Raw genomic sequence first — 6000 nt, forward strand, 5'->3', positions numbered from 1 at the left:
AGGAGCAGGAAAGCCGAATTTTTTGGGCCTAGACCCTTCAGAAAGGGGAGGGGCGGGGAGAGAGGTGGGGGAGAGAAGGGGGAGAGAGAGAGATGGGGGGTGGATTGAAGTTGGATAGCAGAGAAGATAAGTGGAGAGGAAACAGACAAGTTAAAGGGGTGGGGATAGAGCCAGTAGAGGTGAGTGGTGGTGGGGACGTAGGGAGGAACTAGGTCAGTCCAGGGGTCAGGCTGAGGTTCGTAGGTAGGAAATGGGGGTGTGGCTTGAGGTGGGAGGAGGGGATAGGTGAGAGGAAGAACAGGTTAGGGAGGCAGGGACAAACTGGGCTGGTTTTGGGATGCATTGGGGGGGAGGGGAGATTTTGAAGCTTGTGAAATCCACATTGATACCATGGGGCTGCAGGGTTCCCAAGTGGAACATGAGGCAGCGGTTGGTAACGTTATGGCACTGCAGGAGGTCCCGCATTTCCTGCAACTCATCCCTCACACCCTGTCCCCGCAATAACAAGCAAAAAAGAATCTCCCTCATCCTCATGTACCACCCATCAACTTTCAGATCCAACACATCATCCTCTGACGTTTCCGCCATCTACAATCCAACCCCACCACCAAAGACATTTTTCCTCCTCACCCTTGCCTGCTTTCCGGAGGGACCACTCTCTCCGTGACTCCCTTGTCCGCTCCACACTCCCCTCCAGCCCCACCACAGCCAACACTTTTCCCTGCAACCGCAGGAAGTGCTACACCTGCCCCCACACCACCTCCCTCACCCCCATCCCAGGCCCCAAGGAGACCTTCCACATCAAGACAACAAAATGTGAGGCTGGATGAACACAGCAGGCCAAGTAGCATCTCAGGAGCACAAAAGCTGACGTTTCGGGCCTAGACCCTTCGAGGGTCTAGGCCCGAAACGTCAGCTTTTGTGCTCCTGAGATGCTGCTTGGCCTGCTGTGTTCATCCAGCCTCACATTTTGTTGTCTTGGATTCTCCAGCATCTGCAGTTCCCATTATCTCTTTCCACATAAAGCAGAGGTTTACCTGCACATCTCCTAATGTCGTATACTGCATCCACTGTACCCATTGTGGCCTCCTGTACATTGGGGAAAACAAGCGGAGGCTGGGGGACTGCTTTGCAGAACACCTACCCTCGGTTTGCAATAAACAACTGCACCTCCCAGTCGCGAACCATTTCACCTCCCCTTCCCATTCCTCAGACGACATGTCCATCATGGGCCTCCTGCAGTGCCACAACAATGCCACCCGAAGGTTGCAGGAACAGCAACTCATATTCCCCTTGGGAATCCTGCAGCCCAATCGTATCAATGTCGATTTCACAAGCTTCAAAATCTCCCCTCCTCCTACTGCATCCCTAAACCAGCCCAGCCCATCCCCACCTCCCTACCCTGTTCTTCTTCTCACCTATCCCCTCCTCCCACCTCAAGACACGCCCCCATTTCCTATCAACTAACCTCATCCTGCCCCCTTGACCTGTCCGTCCTCCCTGAACTGACCTATCTCCTCTGTAACTCCCCACCTACACTCACCTTTACTGGCTCCATCTTTGCCTCTAACTTGTTGGTCTCCTTGCCCCCTGTCTTCTCTATCCATCTTTGATCCACCTCTCCCTATTTATTTCAGAACCTCCTTCCCCCACCATTTCTGAAGAAGGGTCTAGGCCCGAAACGTCAGATTTCCTGCTCCTAAAATGCTGCTTGGCTTGCTGTGTTCATCCAGCTCTACACATTGTTATCTCGGATTCTCCAGCATCCGCAGTTCCTATTATCTCATGGTAGCAGAACACAGTTACTGCTGCAAAGTGGTGTATAGAAAGATCAGAATTAGGCATAAGTTTAAGGTGAGAGAGGAAAGACTGCAAAAGGAGCTAAGTGGTAACTTTTCCCCTCAGACAGTGATGTGTGCATGGAACAAGCTGCCAGAGGCAGTGATGGAGGCTGGTACAATCACAACATTGAAAGGCATGTGGCTGAATATGTGAATAGAAAATGTTTTGTGGGCTATGGGCCAAATGGGACTTCGTCAGATTGGGATGTCTGGTCAGTACCGGTGAGTGGGAACCTGTGTTTCCATGCTGTACACCTCCATGACTTAAGTTCTTTTCCAAGCCACGGTCCTGCCCTGGAACTATAAATCACCATTTCTTCACTGTTGCTGTGTAAAAGTCCTAGTATTGTTCCCCACCCGCCTCTTCCCTTCCATTGTGGGTCTGGCTACAACACAGACTGCAACAGCACAAGAAAACAGCTCCCTCAAGGGCAACAATGGATGGGCCAGTGACTTTCACATCCTATGATGGAATAAAAAAGGCACAACCTGTTTTAAGTTCTTTAGGGGCATTGTTCACCCAATCTTAGAATGGTTACAGGAGACAGCCATTTGGTGTGAATAGCTTTTGTGGCATTTTGCATGAGAAATTCAGTTAGTTGCTGTTCCTGGCCCTTTCTCGGTTGCTTTCTTTTGGATCTTTATACCACTTTCTTTTAACTAGACTGCATTTGCTGCAGTCACATTATCAGGTATTACATTTTGGATCCTAAATCGTTCGCTGTCGATTTTTGTGCTGATAGTTTGATTGATTCAGAGACTTTGGAAATGAAAAAAACTGCAACAAAAATAAGTCAAAGTCGCATACAACAAGGAGGTGCAAGTCCCATTTGCCCCAGGTGTGTCATCACATGTCTGACCAGGCTGATTAAAAATCTCAATGAAATTTAGCAGAAGAGCAATATCGGTGGAAGGATCTGTGGCATTGCATCCACAACTTCCCATCTTTCTCACTGTTAGGTTTCTGTTCACTTAAAAAGCGAGGCAGCCACTGGCAATCTCTCAGAGAGGTAAACATGCAGACAGAACAAAAAAAATGGAGAAATACAACACAGGTTGCAGGAGGACACTCATCGGGTGCGAAATCCAGTCAGACACAACCTCATTTCCTGTCATTCATTCTCCATCTGCTCCTGTCATAAGTCACTGTGTAACACCTATTCCAGGTATTATGTTTGCTCCCAACATCACCTGATTACTTTTTTAAAAATACATCCTGTCCCCTTGCACACTAGGACCTTAGGTTTCAATGATTCAGTTAATTGCAGCTGTTTTATGTTTATTGATCAGCTTGTCTGTTTTCTTCCTGGTCTATCCAAGCTCATCGTGTGAGAGAGATAACCATTCTCTCACTTGTGTGTGCTGACAGTAAAAGAGGTGTGTTGCCTGTTTAAATAGGATGGTCAGGGCAACCTTGAAGTGACTGGAGTGGAATTTGGAAATGGAGATTGTAAGTCCTGTTAATGTGTTATGATCCCAGCTGATGGTACTACTGGACATTCTAACACCAGAATGGAATCAGGCTAGAGATCTTTTCTTAAAATTATCCTGGTGATTGTTTGTTGAAACAAAATCACATGAGCTTGCACAGTTTCTTGAAGAACAGAATGTAAAAATTGACACAAAAGACAAAAGCAAAGAACAAGACAAGTTGTTATCTTGATATTGAATACAGTTTAAAAAAAAGAGTCTGAAAACATTCAGCCAAAATTTTAATTTATTCCCCAATACCTTCACTTCATATTGATTCAGATCCAGAGAAATTACTCCTTTGTAGCACATATTCAAGTTTGGTGCAGCTGATTCACCCAAGTTCTTTGTAGACTTAAGTTTTCTAACATGAATACTTAAAAATCTGAGGAAAATCTCAACACACCACAATTAATTTCTGTCAAACCTTTCTTGTCATTAAGGTGCACTAACGTCTCTCACTGAAGTACCTGCTTTGTCAGAGGTGGCCAGTACTTTTTTTTAAACTAAAAAGGGAAAAATACTATTTGATTCTGATCTAAATCAGGTCTCCGCTGAACTATCAGAGCATTTCATTATCTTTGAAAGGGCAGGACTTATACAGTTAAATGGTCTGAGTAATGAAAGCTAGCGTGCTAAACGCTGCCTTAACCACGTGCTGCCAACTTGATAGAGTTGTGCTCCTGAATCCCTTTGGCCCACCAGAGATAGCAAGAACTGCAGATGCTGGAGTCAGTGACAACACAGCAGGCAGGCTGCATCAGAGGAGCAGCAGAGTTGATGTTTCGGACCTCAAGCTTTCTGCTCCTCTGATGCTACCTGGCCTGCTGTGTTCCTCCAGCTCCAATATTGTGTTGTCCCTTTGGCCTATCATCTCTGCACTGACCATGATGCTATTTTAAACTAATTCTATTTGCCTGTAAATGGTCCATACCAATAGAAAATGATACAGCATGGGGTAGGGCAGGGGTGTATTCAGCACATCTTGTCCATACTGAACGAAAGACACCCAGATCCCTCTTCCTAATTCTATCAACCTGCACACGTAGCCCTGCAGCTTACAGCAGTTATGGTACAGATCCGGGTATTGTTTGAAATATTTTAGGTCTCTCCCCTAACAACTCAGGCAGCAAATTCCAAACAACCCTTTGTGTAAAATGGTTTTCAGGGCGACCTTGACCTTGCCAATTTAATATTCAATGGCAGGAGACAGTGGTGTGGAGGGTCGCTTTTCAAACTGGAGGCCTGTCACCAGCAGTGTTCCACAGGGATAGGGACTGGGTCCAGTTTCGTCATTTCATATAAAATGATTTAGCGGAGGATATGAGGCATGGTTAGTAAGTTTGTGGATAATACTAAAATTGATGGTATAGTGGACAGTGAAGATTATCTAAAATCACTTGGGACTCAGATCTGGACGTTTCTTTCTCAGTTTTTGGCTTTGTTATATCTTTTAATTATGGGGTTTTTTTTGTAGCCAAGTAGGTGCCATGAATGGTTTTCACTGTACTTACATATTCCTATACTTAGTACATGTGACCAATAAGTAACTAAATATAAAAACAAAGCTCTTGATCAATTGGGCAAGTTGGCTAAAGAGTGGCAGATAGGGGTTGGATTTGGATAAATGCAAGATATTGCCATTTAGTAAATCAAAAAGGGCAGGACTTATACAGTTAAAAGTAGGTCCTGGGGTAATGCTGTAGAACAGACACTTAGGGGTTCAGGAGCACAACTCTATCAAGTTGGCAGCATGTGGTTAAGGCAGCGTTTAGCACACTAGCTTTCATTACCCAGACCTTTGAATATAGAAGTTGGGATATCATGTTGAGGTTTCTACAGAACTTTGGTGAGGCCTGTTCTGGTCACCCTGTTATAAGGAAGATATTAAGTGAGCTGGAGAGGGTTCAGAAAATGTTTACCAGGATATTGCCTGGTATGGAGGATTCAAACTAAAGGAGAGCTGGATAGGTTGGGACTTCTTCCACCTGAGCATAAGAGGTTGAGGTTGACCTTACTGAGGTTTATAAAATAACAAGGGGTATAGATAAGGTTGTGTCAGAGATAGAAGGAACTGCAGATGCTGGAGAATCTGAGATAACAATGTGTGGAGCTGAATGAACACAGCAGGCCAAGCAGCATTCGCCTGCTGTGTTCATCAAGCTCCACACCTTGGTATAGGTAAGGTGACTGGCAGGAGTCTTTTCCCTAGGGTGGGGAATTTCAAGACAAGGGGAGACGAGAAATTTAACAAAAAAGACATGAGGAGCATATTTAAAAAATAACACACAAGTGGTTTATGTTTGCAGTGAACTTCCAGAGGAACTGGTGGATGCAGATACAGTTACAAATGTTTAAGAGACATTTGGATAAGTACATAAATAAGAAATATTTGTATGGATATGGGCCAAGTGCAGCCGGGTGGGACTAGTTTAGTTTGGGATTGTGGTAGGGACAGACTGGTTGGACCAAACAGTTTGTTTCCTTGCTCTTTCACTAAGGCTCATGTTGCCTTTAGTCCTTCTGCCACTTAACCTGAATCAATGACCCCTGGTTTTTGAACTCTCCACTAAGGGATACAGATTCCTCCTGCCTACTCTCTCTACCCTTTACCTAAAATCATGTTGATCCTCAGCCTTGTCTGCTCCAAAGAAACAAACCTGTTGATAACAATTCTCGATCCCTGATA

This window comes from Stegostoma tigrinum, chromosome 15 (genome assembly GCF_030684315.1).
Source record: "Stegostoma tigrinum isolate sSteTig4 chromosome 15, sSteTig4.hap1, whole genome shotgun sequence".
NCBI classification, from domain to species: Eukaryota; Metazoa; Chordata; class Chondrichthyes; order Orectolobiformes; family Stegostomatidae; genus Stegostoma; species Stegostoma tigrinum.